Source organism: Rhineura floridana, chromosome 10, assembly GCF_030035675.1.
Source record: "Rhineura floridana isolate rRhiFlo1 chromosome 10, rRhiFlo1.hap2, whole genome shotgun sequence".
NCBI classification, from domain to species: domain Eukaryota; kingdom Metazoa; phylum Chordata; class Lepidosauria; order Squamata; family Rhineuridae; genus Rhineura; species Rhineura floridana.
Window position 1 is genome coordinate 40,114,246 of NC_084489.1, and position 25,490 is coordinate 40,139,735.

The 25,490-nt window shown below is 41.1% G+C and overlaps 1 protein-coding gene across 13 annotated transcripts in view; it reads right to left on the reverse strand.

The window, feature by feature from the left end:
* PALS2 (protein associated with LIN7 2, MAGUK p55 family member) overlaps positions 1–25,289 on the reverse strand; it is a 56,870-nt gene extending 31,581 nt beyond the window's left edge. For 3 of the 13 annotated variants that reach the window (XM_061587425.1, XM_061587435.1, XM_061587422.1), the window contains exons 1-4: positions 24,919–25,289; positions 23,347–23,490; positions 22,483–22,556; positions 15,768–15,924 (exon numbers count right to left, since the gene is read on the reverse strand). The gene's annotated coding sequence lies outside the window, so the exon portion shown is untranslated. Of the gene's footprint in view, positions 1–15,767; positions 15,925–22,482; positions 22,557–23,346; positions 23,491–24,634; positions 24,840–24,918 lie in introns of those variants that run through there. The other 10 variants (XM_061587428.1, XM_061587429.1, XM_061587432.1 and 7 more) reach the window with 8 other exon arrangements.
* Between the last annotated feature and the right edge of the window lie 201 nt (positions 25,290–25,490).

The window sequence follows — 25,490 nt, forward strand, 5'->3', positions numbered from 1 at the left end:
ATCCCACAAAATTCTATTTAACAAAAGGCTTACATTGCAATAACAATATATATAGAAAGCAGCTCTTGAAAACATATGTTGTGCTGATTATACAAAAATAATTAGTTCTGCTATTTTAATTTTCATCTGATAGGGTCCATTTCAGGTACACATCTTGCAACATGAGCCAATGTAATAGCTGTTATAAAAACAAAAAATGCTAATGGGATAGATCCAGATTTAAGTTAGTTGAACTTAGATCCAATATAAACCAATGGGACAGGTTAGTCATGCCTGAAGTCCCATTACCTATGAATAAGGTTTTCATGGTAAGTGGTATTCAGAGGTGGTTTACCATTGTCTTCCACTGAGGCTGAGAGGCAGTGACTGGCAATCAAAGGAGGCTTAAATACAACTAACCTAAGCTGTAATACTACCTACACTTACCTTGGAGTAAAATACCATTACATTCAACAGGACTTGCTTCTGAGTAAACATATATAGGATTGTGCTCTTAGTAAGGTTCAGGCCCAATCCATTATGTTCATCGCTACCATTCTAAAAAATAACTTCATATCACATATTTATTTAAGTTGTTCACATAAAGCTCCTCATATAGGCAATTAAGACTGCCTCAAACATTTTAAAGCAGTGGCAGTATATCCAGCAATATCAATCTTGTGTAAGTGCTACTAATATATACCATTAAATGCAGCAGCTGATGTTTATCTTAGTGAGGAAGCAGGGCCTTCCATAGTAGGATATAAATGATCCTTACATGTTAGGCTGATGGCTATGAAGCTCAGCATCTAATCTTCAGTTGTGATGACAAGTATAATTTCTTTCCAAGGGCATGCATAACAGGAAAAATTATATAGAATTGTTATTCACGCTAAGCTTTAGAAAGTTGTTTTAATGGCATGTTACAAATGAGTTTGGCCACAGACTATCAGTTTAAATATGTCTAATGCTTTTCTCAACCCAGCCACGCTACTGGTCTTGACAATAACCTTCCACAATTAATCAATTGCTCATTGTGGATCATACAGGAAGTTTTGTAGGGGGGGTTTAAACACACAAGTTGCACAGTTCCCTTGAAAACTACAAGTATCTTTAGAGAATCTATTCCACCTGAACTCCAGTCTGTTTGTCAAGGTTATACCCCTTACATTTGATTGTAGTATCCAATCTAGAATCTACACAATCCATAGGATAATAGGAAGCTATCTCAGACTGAGTCAGACCCCTGTATCAGTGCTGTCTATACCAGATGTGGGGAATCTTTGGTCCTCCAGATATTGCTGAACTACAACTTTTATCACCCCCAGCAAGCATGGCCAATGGCCAAAGATAATGAGAGTTGCAGTCCAGCAACATCTGCAGAGCCAAAGGTTCCCCACACCTGGTCTATACTGACTGGCAGCTGACCTGGAACTTTCTGCATTCAAAGCAGATAATAATAATAATAATAATAATAATAATAATAATAATAATAATAATAATAATAATAATAATAATTTTTAATTTTTGTGTCGCCTATCTGGCCGAAGCCACTCTAGGCGACGTACAAACTAAAATTCAGTAAAATACAATACAATACAGATAAAATACAATAAAGTCAGTACTATCATTAATCACAGCAGCATGAGATCAGTTAGGGCAATCAATAGATAATAAAATATCCCAAAAAAGTTAGCCCTCCCCAGAATTCCTGAAGGCCTGTCCAAAGAGCCAAGTTTTTAATGCCCGGCGAAATGTATCCAGGGAAGGGGCATGGCGAAGATCGAATGGGAGGGAGTTCCAGAGAGTGGGGGCCACCACTGAAAATGCCCTCTCTCTAGTCCCTACCAACCTAGCTGTTTTCATTGGTGGGACTGAGAGAAGGCCCTGTGTGGCTGATCTGGTTGGGCGGCTTAATTTGTGGTACTGGAGGCGCTCCTTCAGGTAAACTGGGCCGAGACCGTATAGGGATTTAAAGGTTAATACCAACACCTTGAATTGGGCCCGGAAAACAACTGGAAGCCAATGTAGGTGAAATAATACTGGCGTGATGTGATTATGGCGGCGGCTGTTTGTAAGCAACCGAGCCGCCGCATTCTGCACCAGTTGTAGTTTCCGGACCGTTTTCAAGGGTAACCCCACGTAGAGCGCATTGCAGTAGTCTAATCGAGAGGTGACCAGGGCGTGTACCACCAGTGGGAGCTGATGAATAGGGAGGTAGGGTTGCAGCCTCCGTATAAGATGTAATTGGTACCAAGCTGCCCGGCTCACTGCCGAAATCTGTGCCTCCATGGACAGCTTGGAATCAAGAACCACCCCGAGGCTGCGGACCTGATCTTTCAGGGGTAAACTTACCCCATTAAACTGTAGGTCAATAGCACCCAACCTCCCTCTGTCACCCACAAGTAGCACCTCGGTCTTATCAGGATTGAGCTTCAGTCTGTTCCTTCCCATCCACCCACTCACGGATTCCAGGCACTTGGACACGGTCTCCACAGCCATCTCTGGTGAAGATTTAAAGGAGAGATACAGCTGCGTGTCATCTGCATATTGGTGACATCGCAGCCCAAAACTCCTGATGATAGCTCCCAGCGGTTTTACATAGATGGTAAATAGCATGGGAGAGAGGATAGAACCCTGTGGCACTCCGCATGTGAGGGGCCAAGGGTCTGAAACCTCATCCCCTAATGCTACCTGTTGATGCCTGTCAGAGAGAAAGGAACGGAACCACTGCAAAACAGTGCCTCCTATTCCCAATCCTTCCAGGCAATCTAACAAGATACCGTGGTCGACGGTATCAAAAGCCGCCGAGAGATCCAGGAGGACAAGAAAGGTGGATTCTCCCCTATCTAATGCCCTCCTCATATCATCCACCAGAGCGATCAAGGCTGTTTCAGTACCATGTCCAGTCCTGAAACCCGATTGGTATGGATCCAAATAATCCATTTCATCCAAGTGTGCTGACAATGTTTTTATCATCAAGCTATGGCCCTTGAACTTTAAAAAAAACATAGATTGTTTAAGACCAACAGGCAAGATTCTGACATCTAGAGAAGAGGACAATTCTTCATATGCGCTACACTGTTTCTTAAGCTAACTGGGTTGTTCCAAAAAACTGTGGATCTAACTAAACTTCTGAGAACTTACAACAAACCTGAAGTGGCACAGATGACTAGGTGTCTCTAAACCTGGAAAGATAATGTGACAAAGTAAGTGAAAGTGGTCAACATATTGCATGTCTCAATAAATAGCAAATAAGGTACATTTAGATGTCCATATACTAAGACCACTTTTATGTATTACCAAAGCAGTATAATAGCTGACAAACTCCTACGCTAGTATTCCTTCAAAGGTAGCCATTTCCACCCACCTTTCCCATCAATGATGCTGGTATGGCAAGAACAACAAAAGGAAGACCTCACTGACTCAAGTTTTCATACACCAATAAAGTAATGTAAAAACAGACCATAAAGAAACAGTTTTGTAGCATCTACCATGCTGCCCCAGCAATGTATAAAAATTCCATCTGTCAAGGCTTAGCTGTGAATCTTAAGATTTAGGCCACATTTGTATCATCAGATCTCAGCTTAGTAAGCAGAGATATGTAAGAGCTTCAGGCACCAACTTTGCGCCTCCCTTCACATAAGCAGTGAAATTGAAAATCTATGCTTAATGGCTTCCAAGCAAGCCAGAATATGAAGCCAAGGTTTAATGTCTGTTTATGTATTCTGGTTTGCTTGAAGGCCATTAACTGTAATTCCCAGTTCGGAAGTAATGGGAAGCTATGGTTAACTGTGGCTTCCTGGTTTGCTTTGCTGTTCATGCAAAAGGAAAAGCAAAGCAGTTGCATGTGGATGCTTGAAACTTGAATATTATCTCAGCTCATTAAGCCAAAAATTGGTAACCCAAAGGCAGCCATTTTGAAGTATAATACATCTTTCAACTGTAACCTGGCAGCAACTGTCAATTCATGCAAGTGATATGTAAGCTTAAAGGCAACTGAATAAAACAGGTTGACTACAGCCTTCCAGTCCCTAATGTTCAATGAATGACCTCAGGCAAGTAATTTCATATTACACATACCCACATAGTGTTTGAGGATACCTTGAGTTGTATTTCAACTAGGTGCTACTCAGAGTAGACCAGGGCTGTGGAGTCAGAGTCAGAAGCAATTTGGGTGGAGTCGGAAGCAATTTTGGGTGGAGTCGGTAGAAATGTACTGACTCAGACTTCAAAATAAAATTAATATTTTAATATTAGTATTAATATTATTAATACACATTTGCCATTTATGAAGGAGTCAGAGTCGGAGTCAGACAGTAGAAAAATTAATATACATTTGCCATTTATGAAGGAGTCAGAGAGTAGAAAAATAGAGCAGTCGGAGTCGGACAGTAGAAAAATAGAGAAGTCGGAGTCGAAGGTTTGACATACCGACTCTACAGCCCTGGAGTAGACCCACCAGAATTAATGAGCCTAAGTGAGTCATGTCTACGGTCTTCTCTGAATAGAGCTACCACTGAATAATACCCCTTCCTGTTATCGGCATATATATCATTCTGAGCTGTTATATAGGAAGCTGCCTTATGCAGAGTCAGACCATTGGCCCAACAAGTTCAATATTTTGCACACTGACTGGTAGTATTTTTCCAGGATTTCAGGCAGGGGAATTTCCAGTCCCACAATGAAGTGCCAGGAACTGGACCTTCTGCATGAAAAGCAGATGCCCTATCACTGAATTGTGACTCTTGCCCACACATTTTAGAGGAAAAGTAAAATACAAGATATTTAAAACATCCCACATTTTAAGGTACTAGATATCATGTTGAAGGGAACTGTTTCTCATTTCAGAGTCTCTCTTACATAGAATTCTATTACTCTACAATTTTAAAGGTGCATTTTTGAGATGCACTGAAATGAACATCTTTCCAGCAAGAGTGGCATCAATTCAATCATCACAGTAGAATAGTGTACACAGGAACATAAGAAGAGCCTGCTGGATCAGGCCAGTGACCCATCTAATCCAGTATCTTTTCCCAGTGGCCAATTAGATGCCCATGGGAAGCCCACAAGCAAGACCTGAGTGCAAGAGTACTCTCCCCTCTTACAGTTTCCAGCAACTGGTATTTGTAAATAACTGTGGACAGATTACAGGTATTAAATATTATGTCTTCGGGATTAATACAAGTCTGCCCACTAAATGCTCATGCACTGCTATTTTTAAATTTTCCAAAATTAGACAACTCCTTTGCTTATTCCAGGCTTGCATAGTTACTTATTCATAATCCACAGAAGTGATGTGTTTTCAAAGACACTCCTAGTGCCATTCCAACCATGCCTACTTAAAATCCCACAGAATTTAATGAGACTTGCTTCTTAGTAGGCACACTTAGGAATGAAGTTTTAAACAGATACATCTTTCCACTTTCCTGCCCCAGCTACACAACTATGTTGTATAAAGATTAGGACTCAGTGGTATTTAGAATATGATTGTCATTAGTATTCTGCAAGTATTATTTATCATGTATATAGTTCTCCCAAGCTGAACAGTTGTTATCACAGCCACAGTTCTACAGTAATTCTGACATCTATGGCCTTTGTAGGCTGCTGGAGAAAACTGAATGTCTGTGAAGGATGGAAGATGTTCCTATAATTCAACACAAGCAATTACTATCGTTAGAGAAGTTATATAGAAGGGGTAATATTATTTGCTGTTGATCATACACCACCTGTAGAGTAATTTAAACTATGTACACACAGTCATGAGAGTACCAATGGCTTCTTAAATAGTGTTGTTTACCCTCTGAGTCCCTGCTATATTTCAGACAGAACAGCAGTTTCTCAACCAGAACAGGACTCCACAGCAAATTTCCTCTTATTCTGCTGTAAAACATTTGTGCTTCTGTGAACCAGTCTAGAACAGAGTTCCCTGCATGCTCTGATCTTCTTTGAGGCACTGTAACAGGATTTGAAGAGCAGTCTAAATGAAATATTGGCCTAAACAGAGAATTAGTCCATGAGAAGTGGGCTGAAAAGGAGTTAAAAACAAGGGCAACCCCTTGATTTAAAGACTGAAGCATGCGGAAAGACTCTCTAGCTTATTAGTCATTAAATGGTGGGTTACAAAAACTCCAGTACCACCACAAGTCCTCAGTTTTAAAATGTTGAATTTGTTAACATGGTCTTCCAGCCTTGCGTTCCTCAGTTTCAGGATAGTTCACACATTAGTCTGAAGTGCAAATGTATGAATGTGCCAGATGAAGTCTAACAAATAGGAGATAACAAGTGGGGTAGGCATATGTACATTCTACATTTGGGGAGTAGGGCACATCTAAGCCAAGACTTGCTCCGGCAACCCACTGTGTACATAGTCTACAAGCTGGGCCACAGTGTGAGCCAGCCCTTAGTCTAGACACAAGATTCACAATTTATAAATTATTCAGAGCCAGAGCTTTAGTCTAAGTGGCATCAAGTAACACAGTTTTGTAGTTTCATTCAGGTTAAGGAGAAAATATAAAGCTGCCTTATAGCAAGTCAGACCACTGGAGAAACTAGCTCATGTTTGCACCGACTGGCAGCAGCTCTCCAAGATTTCAGACTTATCTTTCCTATAGATAGGTCTTTCCCAGCCCTACCTATAACACTGGAGTGCTATTGCACTCATGCCTGTTTGTGGGCTTCCCATAAGCATTTAGTTGGATACTGTGGGAACAGAATACTAGATTAAATAGGCCTTTGGTCTGATCTAACAGTTCTCTTCTTATGTTACCTAGAGATGCCAAGGTCATACCAAGGACCTTTTCATGCAAAGCATGTGCTCTAGTAAGCTACATTCATGCCCCTAAATCAGGGGTTGCCAATGCAGTGCCTGCAGGGTCCCCTCCCCACACTGTAATAAGACTTGAAAAAAGCAATCTATTGTAGCCAATAATTTTGTGGTTGCATAAGGTTTCATGGATTAGAGCTTACTTTGTCAAATGCATGCCATGAAGTGTTCTCAGTAGGCAGATGTATGTGCACACATGGGTACAGAGAGCAAAAAATGTAAATTGTAGAGCGGAAAGGACCTGACATGGAAGACTTTTGAAAATCTTCAAAGGCAGTAATGATCTGATACAGAATGCAAACATCCTCCCTGAGCAAGCTGCTCACTGGCTATAATACCCCTCACACAACATCATTGTGAAAGGCTCTGGTATAAAGTGTGTGTTCAACTAAGCACATATTTAAGTATTCCTTATTTGGCTCATTCACAAGTTGAGCAATTGTTAAAAATCCCTGACAACCTTTTATAGATTTGTGAATTGCCCTCAGAGGAGGGATACACAAAAAGATTTAAATCTTGCTTTCAGTTTTTAAATTGTTATTTTCCCAATTTAACTTGCCTTCATCTACCACTATCATTTTTCTTCCCTCTTAGTCCTCACTATTGATTTAAAGCATACTCCAATAATACATTTTTAAAACTGCCTGAAGCTGTAAAAGCTGCTCTATGACTTGCAAAGTGGGAGGAGTATGATTATAAAGTCACAGTAAGAGCAGCAAACTAAGGGCTGTAAGAAATTTCTATCACTTAAAATATTTTTTAAAAAACAGAAAAAACAAAGCCTGAATAAGATGCAAGGACCAGAAAAAACCTGCACTGCAATCAGAACACTACCTTTAGCCACGTGAAGCCAAATCGACTGAAGATTGTTAAAAAGGTTTCAAAGCTGTACCACTATTCCAAAAGAAATCTAACACAGCACCAAGTTAAACCAGTTTTAAATAATTCAACATACATAACTAGAAAATATTAGTTTGCACTCTAGTTGCAGGTTGCATGTATGTGACTTATTACCAATGGATATGATACATGCAGTTCAAGTAGAAGGAGAGGAAATACAACTGCATCTGGCCATCTTGAATGTTTTGCTCCCATGAGTAAAATGCCTACACATAGTTTCAGAATCTCTAGTATATACACCACATAAAGGTGGTTATTATGGATGGAAAAGGAGGAGAGAGAAAGGAACACAAAATGGCCATGGAAGCCGTGTCCTGTTTCTGAGTTTAATTGTTGCGATGGTGATGGTGGAGTTACCAATCATGCAATCAGTTCAGACTTATTGAAAATTCATGCTGATAAACAGAGAGAAGATCCTAACTACAAAGAAACCAATAGGTACAGCAGAAAAATAAAGGAAATGAAATATTACAAGGGCTTGAAAACAAACATCAACCTCAAGAGTTGATGTTGGTCCCAGGCTATGGTCTAAAGGCACATGAGGTCACCACCTTCCTGAAGCTAAGCAGTTCTGGGTATGGCCAGTGCCTGGATGGGAAACCGCCTGGGAACTATACGTATGCCACTTTGAGTTTCTATGATGAAAGAAAGGGGGTATAACTGTAATAAATAAATAAATAAGAGTTTGTTACCCTGCTAAGAGTACTCCTGAAGATTGACACTTGATTTGTCCGTCCCAGAAGCTTTACAGAACATGATGCAATTTACACACAAGTCCCTCCTTCCTACAGTAAACATCAAATAATGGTAAGCCAAGGTGCCTGGATGCTTGCATCCTGTGGCAACCGGTTGCGTTTCTTATTCATATTTGCTTCTAACTATTGTATTCTTGTTCAGCAATGATACAGCACATGGTCTGTAGGAGCAACATGCCATCTAGTTCAACTGACTGGGGAGAAGTTATCTGAAGAGAAGTGAAGGGCAGGTGTGCCTGTTCCCAAATAAGGAATGTCCATCCCAACTCCTGAAGGGCACAAAGCAAGAGGCCCGTATTTCTGACATTTCTAACATGTGAATGCAAGAAAAAAGCACAGGTTGCCACATAAAGAAGAGCATTCTTGACTTCATGGACTACAGTAGCCAATATTGCTGGGGTTAAAAAGCTTGACAATTGATCTATGCTGGACTTGTACACAAAATATCCAAATCAAATCTGTACTCATCTACACATTTATTACATTGCCCTGGTCCAGCTACACAACCTGTGTTTGGTTAACTCAGTCTTCCCCAATCTGATGTCCTTCAGATGTTAGCGTGATAGCTGGGGGTAATGAGAATTTTAGTCCAAAACATCAGAAGAACATCAGGTTGGGGAAGGCTAGGTTAATAGATGTTTCTGCACGATTTGGGCCATAAAAGGAACAGAACCAATTAATCTCAATTTCTGTCAAACAACACAACTTGACTTATAGAGAAGTAACTGGTCAGAACCAGAACATATGAAATACAGAAAAGGAAAGCCTAGAATCCTAGAAAATACCTATAATGGAACACAAATATTAGAAGCACATGAGATTTAGATGCGTTTTTTTCAGGTCTATGTACTTTGCCACACACAAATCTAGATCTTTCCCCTATAAACTATGAGTTCTGTACCCAGAATGACAGTGAGGTCATGTTTGCTTTGGGGGTTTATTTTCCCAGATTTTGATTTCCAAATAATTAATCATTCTTTGGCAATCTTAGTGACTAGTGAGGCAAGGAAGCAAGAGATAGGTACAATGAAAGAGGGATCAGGAGTTGTGCAAGAAGTACAAGGGGTTTTATTCAAAGAAGGCTGCAATCCAATCTGTGTTTACTCAGAAGTAAGCTCCAATGGGTTCAATGGGACTCACTCCCAGGTAAGTGTGTGCTGGATTGCAGCCCAAGTCCTACTCAGAATAAACCCATTTAAATTAATGAACCTAAATTAGTCATGTCTATTAACTTCAATGAGTCTACTCTGAGTAGGACTAGTATTGAATACCACCTAAGATTATCAGTTTAAGGATTGCAAGAGACAAAAAAGAAATTAAAACTGGAGCACCTGGATACACTCTAGTGAAAATCAGCTGCAGTCTCCTCCTGATTCATGCATGCTCTTTCTCTGTGCATCCGGACTTATGAAATATTTTCATAATTTCTACATGTCCACAATAGTTAAAAAGCCTCACTTAAATAAAATTGTCTTCACTGCCAGCATTTAGTTGGACAGTGATGGGGCCAGCTGGGCTTCTCTAGAGAGGTTATTCAGACTGTGAAAAGGCCCCGCCCCAAGTGCCTATCCAGCACATGTCCAACAGCAGAGAGACCTGAAACAGGTAGAATGAAGTTCTTGGGCAAAGCGAATCTTGACAGTCTGGTTCCAAATGATTTACAGATGGGATAGGGAACCTGTGGATCTCAAGATGATGTTTGACTCCAACTCCCACCAGCCCCAGCAACAATGGCCAATAGTCAGGATCAGGAATGAGGGGAGTTGGAGTCTAATATAATCTAAAATGGTTCCCCATTCCTGCTTCTTGAATTGACCCAGGAAGCAAATTAGTAAAGGTAGTACAAGATCAGTGTAATGTGATCTGGTCTACTGGGTCTAGTAAAAAAAAATCCAGTGGCTACATTTTGTACCAACTTAAACTTTCAGACTTTCTTTTAAAAAAAAGATATGCAAAGCACATTAAACCTATTAGTGACCAGAGCATGAATTACGGTGATCAGGTAAGTCTGGTGTCTCCAAGAAAGGATGCAGTTGGCAGTCTTGGCTGCAACTGCTACTACGGCATCCAGAAGCTGCCACTAATCTAGGCGTATTCTCAACATTACAAACCTGCTTACTTCAGTGGATGTATACCCTCATCCAAAACAGGCTGTACACTAACAATGCTTCAAACTTATCTGGATTAAGCTTCAGTTTGTTCACCCTCATCCAACCCAAAATTACTACCAAACAGTTCAGGACTTTTACTGCTTCCCCAGGATAAGATAGAACTAGATATCAATCACTTATTGAGAATCCCCTAACCCAAATCTCCTGGTGAAGTCCTCCAGCAGTTTCATATAGATGTTAAACAGCATGGGAGCCAAGATACAGTAGTATCCTACAGGGTGGACCAACAGTGTCCCAGCATCACCTTCTAGGGCTTATCTACCAGGAAGAATCAGAGCCATTTCTATTATAAAGAGTACTTATATTATCATCCCAGTTAGGTTATCCAGAAAAATACCATGCTGACAGGTAAAATAAATAAACAGGCCATATTCCTACTGCCTATCTCCTGGCACTGATCATCTACAAGGACAACCAAAGCAATATCAGTTCCAAAAGCAGGCCAAACAGCAGATTAGACAGGATCTAGATAATCAGTTTCCTCCAAAAACACATGGAGCTAGTTTTTTGCCACTGAAATGCACTCTTCCAGTGCTAAACCTGAAAAATGGAACAGTAACGGTTCCTATGACAGCAGAGGGGTCATCTATTGTTCAGAATCACCCACTTTCAGTTCACCAGATCCTCTATTAACACCCAGTTACTTATCATGCTAATTGCTTTACTATTGAATGGCATGCCATGTCCAAGACTCATGTGGCATAACCATTCTTGTTGAAAACACCAAAAATATTCTAAAATGCGTTTGAACATTATCCAGAAGATTATAAGCCCTTTGCTAGGAGTGACAAGGACTAAGAAATGATTTTTGACAAAAATGTTACCACCCATCAAGAATAAATCAAGATCTGTAAAAGACTGCACCAATGTATTCTAGAAGATAAGCCTCATTTCAGCAACCCTGCCAAAAACCTTCGAACACTATATATTATTTTAATTAGTAATTTCTAATCAGATTGGATAGCTGCATAGTAGAAAGGAAGTACAAAAAAGCAAATTACAGTGAAATTAGGCATCTTCCAATAGTACCTTGCTCAGTCTTACTACATCAACACCTACATAAACACAGAAAACAGAACACACCTCGGTGTGTTTGTTGCCATGCTCTCTAATTTAATCAGCAGCCTCACCAAAACGTTGACAATATTCCTGCTTATGTTGTGTGTGAAAAAGTAACATAGCTTCTGAAGGAAAAGATGGCTTTGCCTACGAACCAAGCATTGACTATGAACTTTCAGCACAACAGATTTTCAATCTGTACAGATATAAGTGCTATATCACAATCAATAGCTAAACTTAGCCAAGTATTTAGACATAAGATCTATGTCCTTTTTCAGGGAAAAGGTTTTTTTTAAAAAACTCCAAACTGAAGGCTGCAAGCACACATATTTGTTTAGCTTATTATGAAAGAAGTTAAAATGAAAATAATAAAGCTCTTGCAGTGCTTGCTTCCGAGAGGCAGTCAACTGAGGAAGCGAACATACTGAAGAAAACTGAAGTATTTCTAAAAAGGAAGACATCTTGACAGTCTGTTTATAAATCCACATTCCTTTATATAATTTAGCCATCTCAGTCTACCACTATAAGAAGTGAGGTCAGCATAGTTTGACGCCAAGATGACACACATAGCTGGATATCAGACATGACTCTTTAAAAACATGCTGTTTTGTGCATTTAGCCACATCAACTAACTTGCAAATCTTGAAAAATTCCGATAAGGGGAGTGGTGTAAAGTTCAATGTGCAACTCAAACTTTTATTTTTTGGTATAAAATCTCTGATTATACATTTATGTAGTAAGACTGAGCAAGGTACTACTGGAAAATCTAAACAAAATTGATTAAGATAACAGCTTAAAGTGCAATCCTACACATGTCTACTCAGAAGTAAGTCCTACTCAGTCGAGTGAAATTTAATTTCAGGTAAGTGTATAGATTGCAGATGTTTACTTAAGTGTCACTAAGTTCAATGGGACTTACTCTCTAGTAAGTTTGCACAGGATGTACCTTAAGCTTCCACGTGCTGGAAAATGGAGCTTGTTAACATTTTCTGAAATGCAGATTTGATTATGCCAGCCAATTTCTTCAGTTAATTTATATAAAATCCAGACATCTCAAGCAGTGGGATGAAGCCAGCATTATGCAGCATGCATAGTGATCAGTTTAGATGTGGGAATCCCAAATTTGAACCCTTGTTCAGCTATGAACCTCAGTGAATACCCTGAACAAGCTCCTACTGGTAGGAAGGGCGGGATATAAATCAAATAATAAATAAACAAACATTGTTGTGAGCTCCTCGGTGGAAAGAATCTAGCAAGAGTTACAGCTAAGGCTTGTGTCACCCAGCGTAGGCTGGCTTTTCTGCCAAACCTTGCCCACACAGGTTTATGAGCCTGTGTCATGTGGAAAATGTTAACACAAACTTATATACAAGGCTGATTAGCACCATCCTGATTTGTATTTATTCATAGTCTTACATATTTTCATCTTTCTTTTCCAATTACGTTAAAAGCAATCTAAAGCTGCAATCCTAACCCCAAATACCTGAGAGTAATCTCCATTAATTAAATAGGACTTACTTCTGAGTAGACATGGTTAGGATTGCACTGTAAGGTTGAGATTTTTAGAATTCCACGGAAACAGCGAGACTTAACTTCCACTGCTTCATTTAGAATTGGAGTGAAAGCCATTCATACAAAACCATTCAATAAGTTTGAGCACTTAGTTGCTTTCCTTTATTCTTCCTAGGTTTGTGTTAGGCTGTCTTTACTCTAAGAGAGGGATTCCCAAACTGTGGTCTGTGGCAGGTCTGCATTAAACAATCATATTGATTTTTAATTGTATATTTATTACTTCTTCCATTTCATATATTGTATTTTGTTGTATTACAGTTCTATAGAATGTAAACTATAATACAATAAAATACAATACAAGAAATAAAAGAAGCAATAAAATACAATTAAAAATCATACAGCCACTAGCACAGCATGTTAAAATTGCTACAACAGGCAGGAAAATCAATATATGGTCCACCAAGACCATCAGCGATTTTCAAGTAGTCCATGGGGAGGAAAGTTTGGGAACCACTGCTCTAGAAATTAGTCTGCTTACTTAAATCATTTGCCCTTCAAGCATTTAGATAACTGGCATCTTGTTCACTTGGCTTGTTGGCAACTAGTGATTGCTGCCCTGGGCTCCTGCTGGGAGGAAGGGTGGGATATAAATCAAATAATAAATAAATAAAATCTAGATCAACCTTTTTGACAAGAATACCTGAAGTAACAGATGTCTGAACAAGGAGCACACCATACATATATAGCACTTCTTGTACCTTCAGGTTGTTTTGGCTCTCATTTACCAAGCTAAGGCGGCAGCAGCAGAGTAAAAGTCTGCCCTGCAGCTCTTCTGTTTCTGTCCCAAATGGTACAAACACCTGTTGCCTATGCCACTTGTACCACAGATTGGACACCCATGACAAAGAAGATCGTATGAATTGAGAAAACTGAATTGGGTCGAATTATGCGTTCATGTGTAGAGGATCCTGCCTTAAGGTAGATTTTAGAGAAGATCTTCTTGACATACTGCAAGAAGGAAGGTATGCTAGTGTAGAAGTGTAAAGTTAAGGGAATTTCAGAGGCTAAGTAATTTGGGACAGGGAGGCAGGGCAGACAATTGCACACTCCATTTAACTAACCAGAAAGATCTGGCTACAATTTTCTAACCAGAGATATACTTTTAGTCACACGAATTAATTGATTATAGTGATCTGAAATGGAAGAAATCAGAAAAGCAGCAAAAACAGAGAATGAGACAACAAATTTCAGATGGATTTAGGTGGCAACTCAGGCCATGACAGACACAATAATGAAGTCAACCAAAAATAGAAGTAACTCAAGTAGTGTTGAAGATCTGCTAAATGGCTACGTCTAACTGTCCAATCCTAATCATGTTTACTCAGAAATATTTCAGTGATACTTACTTCAAAGGAAGAAAGCAAGTTTAGGATTGCAGTTTAAGTCTCCTAGCAACAACAATAATACTATTTAGTTCAACACATACGTGGGCAGGGCATCAGTCATTTAATTTCAAAGAGAATTGCACCAGAAAGTGAGAGGAGAGGAAGGAAAAGGAAACTACATACACACAGCTGAGAATCAGATTACTGCAGGTAACATGGAAGCTATTTCAATATACTACCAAAGGATGAAATAGAAGATTGATGCAAAGCAAAATAAATATATGTGCCCAATCCAGCTACAGAGATTTATATTCAGAAGCAGGCTTCCATACTTATCACTTATCAGATGAGGTAGCCCAGACAAACCTGCATCTATCTCTAGGCTGGTGCAAATATAATGCATTTTAAAAAAATTAAAACTTGAGTTGGATCAGGACAAAATGTTAAAAAATACCAATATGATTAAACTATAGAGCCAAGGAGGATCTGCAAAGCAAAAAAGATTTATGGAAGCAAAAGTCATGTCCAAATTGATGAAACAGAACAGCACAATTCTAACAAATTAATTATATAATGAAAGCAGCCAAGAAATCAGTTTAGGAAGAATCAGTTGTAGCACTAATTCAAGACACAGAAGAATTCTATTAATCTTCACCACAGACAATACCAGAGAAAAATACCCAAACTAAATTTTGGTCAAAGATTCTAAAGCTATCTTTCAAATAGAAGGAAAAAGGAAAAAGTTTCAGAACAATAAGAACTCATAGGGATGAGATGTTTTTTAAAAGCTGAAATTGCAACACTATTAACCTTTAATAAAATATTAGCCCCAATGGAAGGTAGCTAGCACAAAACTGATTTTTCCAAAAAGGATCCAGGAAGTTATCAGTACACAGGACATCATCCAAACCATCTGACAAACTTGCTGATGGAAGGCACCATGAAGGCACCAGAAGTCAACAAAAAACAATCAGTTTAAACAAGGATGAACACGCCATGAACAGAAGTTCCAACATAGCTTCAGCAAGGTGAAGTTACATCTCACCACCTTATATGAATTCTCTGAGGTTTCAGCACCCAGCATTCTGGGATTTTCACAATATCTTTATGCAAAACCCTCAATAAATGATTTCCAACTCAATCTCACTGAAACCAAATTCATGTTCATTACAACCCTTACCATTTTCCTCTTAACTTTTTCCCCCTTGTCCTCATGCAGCATGTTTTGGATATTTATGCAGTTAATACATGTATGCCTCCTTCTGATTTTGACTGGGTTATTCTTTGCATTTGGAGAATATGAGAGCCCCATTAGATAGCGTTTTCTGCTTGGTGTGCTAAATAATTAAGAGAAAAGAGAAAATTAAAAGAGAGACCAAGAGCCAAAGGTCATTTATGGGTGTAGTTTTCTAACATTCATCTTCCCACTGCATATATTTCACCTCAAATGTTGTTCCTAAAGGTTGGGTATCCTCTAGAGCACAACTGAACATGATGAAAGGGGAAACTAGATTCCTCATCACCGCCAAAGTGTGGAAAATAAGTGTAATAAAGTTCTTTCAACCAATGCAATGTAGAGCAAAGGTCATCACCCTTGCTTCTAACAGCAGTTCCTATGTCATTGTGCTATTCAATTAGTCTGTTTCCGATAACAAAGACCTTCTGTAAAACAACTCAATGTGTTTGATTTTCCATGATATAAATTTTGTCCAAACTTCCCTTTGTCATATAAGATTGGTACCATGATACCATCCACTGAATAAAGATGTAAAATTTCCAGAAATTTTGAAGCCATGGAAAAAAACCTGTTTTTTCTGTGTGTTTTTCAGAAAAAAACACATTTTTGGAAAAATTGAAAAATGCAATATTAGCACTTTTTACAGATTGAAAGTTACTTTGTTACTTCAGGAATATCAAATGTAATTATGTACAATTTGGTTTGGCATAAAATTATCACATTTGGTATATTAAAAGTACATTTTATTCAAGCAATTATTACAAATTGAAATTACTATTTTATCATTATTTTTTTGTAACAAATAAATCTACAAGATCTTGTACTGTAAGGAACACTGGAACTGTAAGGAACCTCTTTCGTTTTGGCAGTTTATGAGGAGCAGACAAAAAACAAATTTAAAAAACAGAAGAAACCACCAACATTAATAACAAAGAAAATTATTTATGTCTCCGCTAGTCCTCCACAGTGTCAAGCAGACATAAAGCATCCATTTCCATAAAAAGAACTGGAAAAAAAGGGGGGGACCAAGATTCAATGAAACATTTTATTCATCATGCTAAAATAAAATATTCCATAATCCATTTTCATTTTTTTTTCAATTTTCCCAATTTTTCAGAAAAAACAAAAAAGGCTTTGGGAAAAAACAGGAAAAACAGGTTTTTCCAAATTTTTCCAGGCCTTCACATTTCTACCACTGAATAAGGTTGGTCTTCTACACCAGCTTTATTGCCAGGCTTTAAATCAAAAGGTCTCTCAGATAAACTGTTCCTTGCTAACATTTGATGTATTTATTCATGGAAACAGCCTTTCACAAAACAACTAGTAGCTATCTGACATTTATATGCATATCTGAGCCAGTCATATCTACTGGCGGGTTCTGTTTATATGGCAGGTTCTGTTCCGGACTGCCGCCGTAAAGCAGAAATCGCCGTAAAATGGAACCTATTGAGTATAATGGGGCGCACTGCGCAAAAATGACGCAAAAATGCCGCAAAAGTGCAAAGCTGGCTTTAAAACGGGGAATTTCCTGCTGCCGCATTAGCGGAACGCCGGAAAGCAAAGCGCTGGTAAGTGGGGCCCTACTGTATATAAATCCAGCCTAATAATTAAATGCAGGTCCTAAATAGGTTACCTGCTCTTTCTTGCATCATTTGGACTGACTGGCTGACTATATGGATTGCCTTAAATTAACCACATTTAGGCTGATAGAACATTTGTTATTCTCAGTGACCAGTGCCTGGGTAACCCCAAAGTTGTAACCTAAACTTCTCCAACCTGATGACCTCCAGCAAAATCTGGAGGAACACAGGTTCCCCATGCCTGTTTTACAGATAAGGGGAGGGGAAAGAGAAAGAGAGAGATTATGAATAACTAGTTCACTTGTACAGTAATAAGAGGATGGGTATTTCCATCATGCCTTTTTCAACTTTCTAATGGCAGGAAATGCTTGAGATAGGTTTGGAGGCAGGAAAAGTTTGAGATGGGATTTTTGATCTGTTTTAAGTAAGGTAGGTAGAGGGCCCAATAGGATGGTTCGCCCCAGGCATCTGATGGATCCAGATGGATTCCTGAATGTGCTTGGGGATTCTCTGGAGCAGGCACACGGCCACTCGGTTGAGACCCTGGTGGAGGAGTGGAATGCTGCAATCACTGGGGCATTAGACTGGGTGGCTCCGAAACACCCTCTCCCCCTGAATAGAGCTCAGACGGCACCATGGTATACTCCACGGTTGCGAATCTGAGCAGGGAGGTGAGACGGCTAGAGCACTGGTGGCGGAAATCTTGCTCTGATGATCCGACACGGGTTACAGTGGCTGCAGCAGCCTACCATGTGGCGATAAGGGCAGCAAAGAAGGATTTTTATGCTGCCTCTATTGCATCCACAGAGGGTTGTCCCAGGAGGCTGTTCCCAAGTGGTCCGGAGCCTGGTCGGTCCAGTTGCCCCAGAACCGATGGAACATGTTAAGGCCTCCTGTTATGAGTTTGCAAAGCACTTTGCGGATAAAATCAATCGGATTAAGAGTGCTATTCCGTGCACTGTGGACACAGTGAGCGAGCCAGAGGCGGCTGGTGGTGCTCTGGTGGTGTGGGATCGGTTTCGGCTTCTTCCTTCTGATGGACAAGGTGCTTTCAACTTTAAAACCAACCACTTGCTTACTCAATCCTTGCCTGTCGTGGCTCATTATGAGCTGCAAGGATAAACTGGGCGAGGGGATCAAGGCGGTGGTAAATACGTCCCTGGAAGAGGGAATAATACCATCAGCCCTCAAGGAGGCAGTAATAAAAACAATTCTAAAGAAGCCCTCCTTGGTTCCCCAAGATTTGAACAACTTTCGCCCAGTCTCAAATCTGCCATTCTTTGGCAAGGCAGTTGAGCAGGTGGTGGCGCAACAGCTGCAAGCGCACTTGGAGGAAGCGGATTATCTGGATCCATTTCAATCAGGCTTCAGGCCTGGACATGGGACTGAAACGGCCTTGGTCGCCTTGGTGGATGATATGAGGAGGGCGCTGGATAGGGGTGAATGCACCTTCCTTGTCCTCCTTGATCTCTCAGAGGCTTTTGGTACCGTTGACCATGGTATCCTTCTGGACCGTCTGGAGTGTTTAGGTATAAGGGGCACTGTATTGCAGTGGTTCCGTTCCTTCCTCTCTGGTAGGTACCAGAGAGTGGCATTGGGGGATGAGGTTTCGGATCCTTGGCCTCTCACTGGCGGGGTGCCACAGGGTTCTATCCTCTCCACAATGCTGTTCAACATCTATATAAAGCCACTGGGGGCTATCATCAGAGGATTTGGGCTGCAGTGTCACCGGTATGCGGATGACACACAGCTCTACCTCTCATTCAAGTCCTCACCGAGGTTGGCTGTGGAAATCATGTCCAAGTGCCTGGAGTTGGTGAGTGGCTGAATGGGAAGGAATAAGCTGAAGCTGAACCCTGACAAAACCGAAGTACTGTTCATGGGAGACAAGGGAAGGTTGGGGGATGTGGACCTGGTCCTCAATGGTGTACAGTTGCCCCTGAAAGACCAGGTCCGAAACCTGGGGGTCATTCTCAACTCCCAGCTGTCCATGGAGGCTCAGGTCTCGGCTGTGAGCCGGGCGGCGCTGTATCAACTCCATCTGATACGGAGGCTGCACCCCTACCTTCCCAACCATCTGCTCCCATCGGTGGTACATGCTCTGGTCTCCTCTCGCCTAGACTACTGTAATGCGCTCTACATGGGGTTACCCTTAAAACGGTCTGGAAGCTGCAACTGGTACAGAATGCGGCGGCTCGCCTGATCAAAGGCAGCCGCTGGCGAGATCACATCACTCCAGTGTTGAAGGAGTTGCACTTGTTGCCAGTTATTTTCTGCGCCCAATTCAAGGTGTTCGTTTTGACCTTTAAAACCCTATACGGTCTCGGCCCTGTTTATCTGAAAGAGCGCCTCCAGCTTCATCAAGGATGCCGCACAACAAGATCAGCCTCAAAAGGCCTCCTCTCTACCCCACCAGTTAAAACAGCTAGACTGGTAAGGACTAGGGAGAGGGCTTTTTCTATTGTGGCTCCCACTCTCTGGAATTCCCTCCCAAACGATCTCTGTCATGCCCCCGCTATGATGAGCTTCCGCCAGGCCTTCAAGACCTGGCTCTTCAGACAGGCTTTTGGGGTGGGTTAGGTTTATTACTACTGTTGAGATTTTAATGTTTTAATGTATTTGTATGTTGTTATTCTGTACATCCCTCAGAGTGGCTGGACAGCCAGCCAGATGGGTGACTAATAAATCTAATAAATAAATAAAAATGTTCTTCTTAGAGTCCTATTGAGGTAGCTAAGGCCACATTTTAGTTTCCTTTACTGTTTGGAAGGCAGAACTCTTTTACTGCAGAATCTACTCCCATGTTACAGTACCTGCCATTATAACAGGAGCAGCTGTAAAACTAGCAGTTACTGCAATCTATTTATTTATTAAATTTATATTCTGCCCTTCCTCCCAAAAGGAGCCCAGGGCAGCAAACAAAAACACTACAAACATTTTTAAAATATTAAAAACAAAAGACTTTAAAACATGTTAAAACAAAACATCTGTGAAAAAACAACTTCAAAAACATCTTAAAAAGCAATTCCAACACAGACTGGGATAAGGTCTCTACTTAAACGGCTTATTGCAAGAGGAAAGTTTTCAACTGGCATCGAAGAGATAACAGAGATAGTGCGCCTGTCTCATATTTAAGGGGAGGCAATTCCAAAGTGTCAGCGCCACAACACTAAAGGTCCACTTCATACGTTGTGCAGAATGGACCTCCTGGTAAGATAGTATCTGCAGGAGGCCCTCAATTGCCAAGTGAAGTGATCGACTGAGTATATAAGGGATAAGATGATCTTTCAGGTATCCTAGTCTCAAGCCGTAGGGCTTTGTACACCAAAACTAGAACCTTGAACCTGGCCCAGAAGCTAATGGGCAGCCAGTACAATTCTTTCAGCAGCAGGGTAACATGCTGCCGATACGCTGCCCCAGTAAGCAGACCTGCCGCCTCATTCTGCACCAGCTGCAGCTTCTGGACTAACCTCAAAGGCAGCCCCGCATAGGGGCATTACAGTAATTCAGCCTGGAGGTTACCAGAGCACGAACAACAGTGGTCAGGCTATCCTGGTCCAGAAATGCTTTACAGATATAGTTACTTCTCATGACTTTGAAAACTATTTCTAGTATAACCCATTGCAGATCGCCAATGTCAAGTTACAGCAGCCTTCTCCAACCCTCCAAAAGTTTTCAGTTACAACTCTCATCATCACTGACTGTTGGTCATGCTCAGTGGCGCTAATGGAAGCTGTGGTCCAACAACATCTGGAGATCAACAGCTTCTCCATCCCTACTTTAAACTGACAATTAACACACAGAGAATGTTAACCTATCTAAGAATATGCACCTAATTATGCATATTAGAAATACTACTGAAATAAAAGCTTTATTTAAAGTAAATTATTTGACGTTAATGTATTATAAATTGATACAAACCTTTTGGTAAGATTTTGTGACTTTTTAAAACCCTGCTTACTGCATTCATCCTTCATTTATTAACAGCAACATTCTAATGAAATGCTTTTCAAAGAGTCATATTGACTTCTCTACTATGTATAGATTTATGCCTTCATAATACTGTATCTGTACAAAACTCACAAGTGTATGACATCCAGAATAACTTATTTAAAAGGATGTTGTGTGGCCAAAAATTCAGAGGAATCAGAGGAACACATCACACTGAAGATCTGCATATTTGACAAAGCGATAAGACAGGCAAATTCATCACTGAGCATTATATATTCCTTGTAGTGTCAATGAGTAGTTCTACATATTAGTAAAGGCTAGTGCCTCTGTAGATAACAGCCACCTTCATAAGCAGAATAGTGCACTATGACTAGACTCTAACTTTCAAGTTTAAGATAGGAAAACTATCATGAGACAATGATTCTTGGGACAGCAACATGTTATTCCAGCGTTTCAGTTTCCACCACAATACCTTATTGCCACACAAGTCACTTTACCAATACCTAATTTGTTCTTACCTTTTGAGAACCCCACCGGATCCTATGTCAAGCTTTATTCTCAAAACTCAAACTATGACACCAAAAAAGAAACCATATTTCATATTCACCTGTTTCCACATGTAACATGTACATGGAAAACTCTTCCCAAGTACAGACAGTGTACAAGAAGTCCACATTCTAATATCAGCTGATCTATAGGCCCACTGGATAATGCAAACTCCACATTCACCATCTGCTTACTTTCTTTTCAAAAATAACTTTCCCTTGCCCTTTTTGTATCCACCAACAGCTGCATACTAACAATGTGCTGGGATCTACAAGTTGTTCTGATAATTTAAACCTTGTCCAAATGAACCAGAGAATACAGTGAACTCTAGATATCATGGTGAAAAGCAAACTCTTATCCTTTTCTATGCACAGCATGCCACTGAGAACAATTATTTATTTCATTTAACAAGATTTATATACCACTTAATAAAAAACCCTCTAAGTGGTTTACATAAAATCTCTTCCTATTGTCCAAATTTTCTTTGAAGGAATTATTTCCGACCACTTAAATAATAACAAACAAGATATGTAAACATACATATCTAACACTGCAATCCATTAACAAAACTTCCAACACACCTACTTAAGACATGTCTTCATCAGGCTTTAGGCTAATATGCGAGACATCATTTTTGCTTCCACACAGCCATTCCCTTTAATGAAAGGGAATAGGAAGTTAATTAATACATGATACTAATTCATTGCCATTTGTAAATACAGCTGCTTCATTTATACTGTACAAATTTTACAACAGCTATGCAGTCATTTTATAAAGCATGCAAAAATTTGTCCCAGTACAGCAAGAGAACATACAACACGAAGTCACTCCTTCAGTCTCCATGCTATAATTGATAGCATCAATACAGTCACACAAACAATCCCAGAGCAAATCTCCAGATATGTCAAAGATCAAGGCTCAAATGAGCTGATGTTCAGTGAAATACTGAGATGTCACTATAATATTAATACAAAACACAGCTATTAAGGGGAACATTTAACAAAATAAACTGACATATATATCCAAAAATGATCTCCATTATCATTCAAGGCACAATGCCCTGCTGCTACAAACATCCAGCAAAAAATAATAATTTTCAAGTAGTGCATGAGCTGTAAACAAATTTTAAGAAAAACACAGATGATTGAACACTGTACAGTTTTGTCAGTTTATGATTATTAAAATTAATGAAGTTGCAGTCAATAGCTCCCAATTTTGTCAACACTTGATTCAGTTTAAAAGCTTCTTCTCTGTGGCATTTTCATACAAAAAAATGATACCTAGCCCTTTATAAACCACTTATACAGACACAATAAAAGCCATCAGCCATAATAAGAACATTATGACTGTCATCCAACCAGTCTGAACAGACACTAGCAGTTCAAATACAATATACCAGAATTTGCTCAAAGCTTCCTCCAGTCCAAAGGTCTATTTATAGTTACCCTGCCTCTTTTCAGTTTCCAAAGGCCCCTCCTCTTCCCAAAGCCAATAATATGAAGTTTAATGGATGGATATAATCCCGGGTTCTGTGCAGCAGAATTGGGAAGAATCTCTGCAGCAGCAGTCATCCAGATCCCTGCACCTACCTAAAAAAGGTTAAAGGAGGATGGAATAACATAATCAAATTATCACCACCAGATTTACCATGAGCCAAACATGATTATGTTATACTGCTGTGTCGTCAGCAATAATTTAAACGGCTCCCGCCCCTCCTGCTGTCAGCAATAGCCACAACCAATTGGCTGAATGCCAGAAAGAAGTCCACTCCAATTCAGAGCCCAGCCCAACTTACAACAAATGACATTCATGCAGTTTTTCTATTCACATTTTGTGCTTAAGTAAACTGTTGTGACTGTTCTGGAGACATTTTGAGGAGTTTAAATCCAAAAATAAAAAAAGGTATGCTTCACAGTTTCATAAGGGGGACCGCGAATACACCGAGAATGCATAATGCCAAAAAACTGCTGGTGCTTTCTCCCTCTCCCTGGTAGCAACACCCTGAACACAGAAGAATTACTACCGTGGGAGAGGCGGTACGTCGTCCCTTGCATCTGGCAGACTGCCACACTCACCTACCTTTTCCCCTAGCTAATATACCTTCCCACGGCCAATCCGTGCGCCTGTCCCACCTCCCGCCCTGCCAGCTCCAAATCTAGCGAGGTGACAGCACCACCGTGGCAATTACAATCCACCCACCTCCTCGATCAGCACCCGCCACCCTTTCTTCTCTCCATTCTCTCAGTTCAATGCGGATTGCAGCCAGGGGCATTTTTTTAAATTGAAACAACCCAACAAGATATGTGCTTTTTATCTGATAAAGGAGCGACCGATTTGGGAGGGGAAACAGAACGCGCGCAACAGTCCCTGAAGGGGAAAGGGTGGGTGGGATTTGTTCCCACACCGCCCCTAAAATTTGGGGGAGGAGGTGGGGTGAGTCAAGAGGGGGACCGGATAATCCTGCAGAGGGCGGGGAGATAATCTAGGACTGGAGGAAAAAGATTATCTTCCTTCCCTTCCGCGAGTCTTTTATCTTCCTCAGGAGATAATCCAGGGGCAGCGATAGACCCTGGCCAAGGAGTTGGAAGCAGAAAGAGCCACAAGGAGCCACAAAGAGGCGGGAGGGGAGGAGCGCAGGCAGAATTCCCATTACTTGCTGGGCACACAAGGCGCCCCCCCCCGAAAAATACTTGCAGGAGCCCCTCTCAGTCTCCGCTAGTATAAGCAAGGCACCTAAGAAGGCCGCCTTCGGCTTCCTTCGCGCTAAACCGAGGGTCACGGGGCAGGCGCCTCTTCCTCCTCGCCGGCAAACCAGCCGCCGTCCCACGTGAACCTCTCTTTTCCTCTCCCCACATAAAAGACAGAGGAGCGGCGAGGCTCTAACTCCTGACTCCCCACACGGGGCGGCGGGCCAGCAAGAGCAACAGGACCTCCTGGCCCCTCCGCGTGGAGAGACGCGGACACCCGCCTGGACCCGACACCCCTCACGCCAGGAGTAAGCAGGCTGTGGCAGTTACCGGCAAGGCGACCGTCGGTTGGTCGGCTGGCTGACCTCGTCTCTCACACGCACACCCACCGCCTTCTCCTCAGTGGGCGCCGCTGTTCCTCAGCCCCATCCAACGATCTCGAAGTCTCCGAGAAGCTCCCGAAGCTGCTGCCGCTACCGACAGCAGCGCGCGCATGGAGCGCTCTCTGCCTGTAGAGACGCGTGCACACACGTAGGAACGACGGACAGCCGCTCTCGTTTTTTGGGGTTTTTTTTGTGCGCACGCGCGCAGCTGCTACTAGTAAACTAGGCGCGCGCGAAAGCATTCGGCTTGCCAGTTGATCCGGTAGGAGCGCGCGCGCGCGCGCGACAACAGGGAAAGAGGCAGGGAGATCGCCTCCTCTTTTCTCCGAAGGCCCCGCCCTTTTTAACTCTTTCTCGGTCTTCCAAGACTGAGTTCGGTGTCGGATCCCGCCTCGCTCGCTTGAGAACTAAGGTTTCGCCATGAATTCCTATGCTAAGGAAAGAAAGCGCACGTGCGCCTTCCTTGTATGCCCCGGAAATGTTTGTTCCTCTGCATTTCTCTGGGCGTATTAATAATAA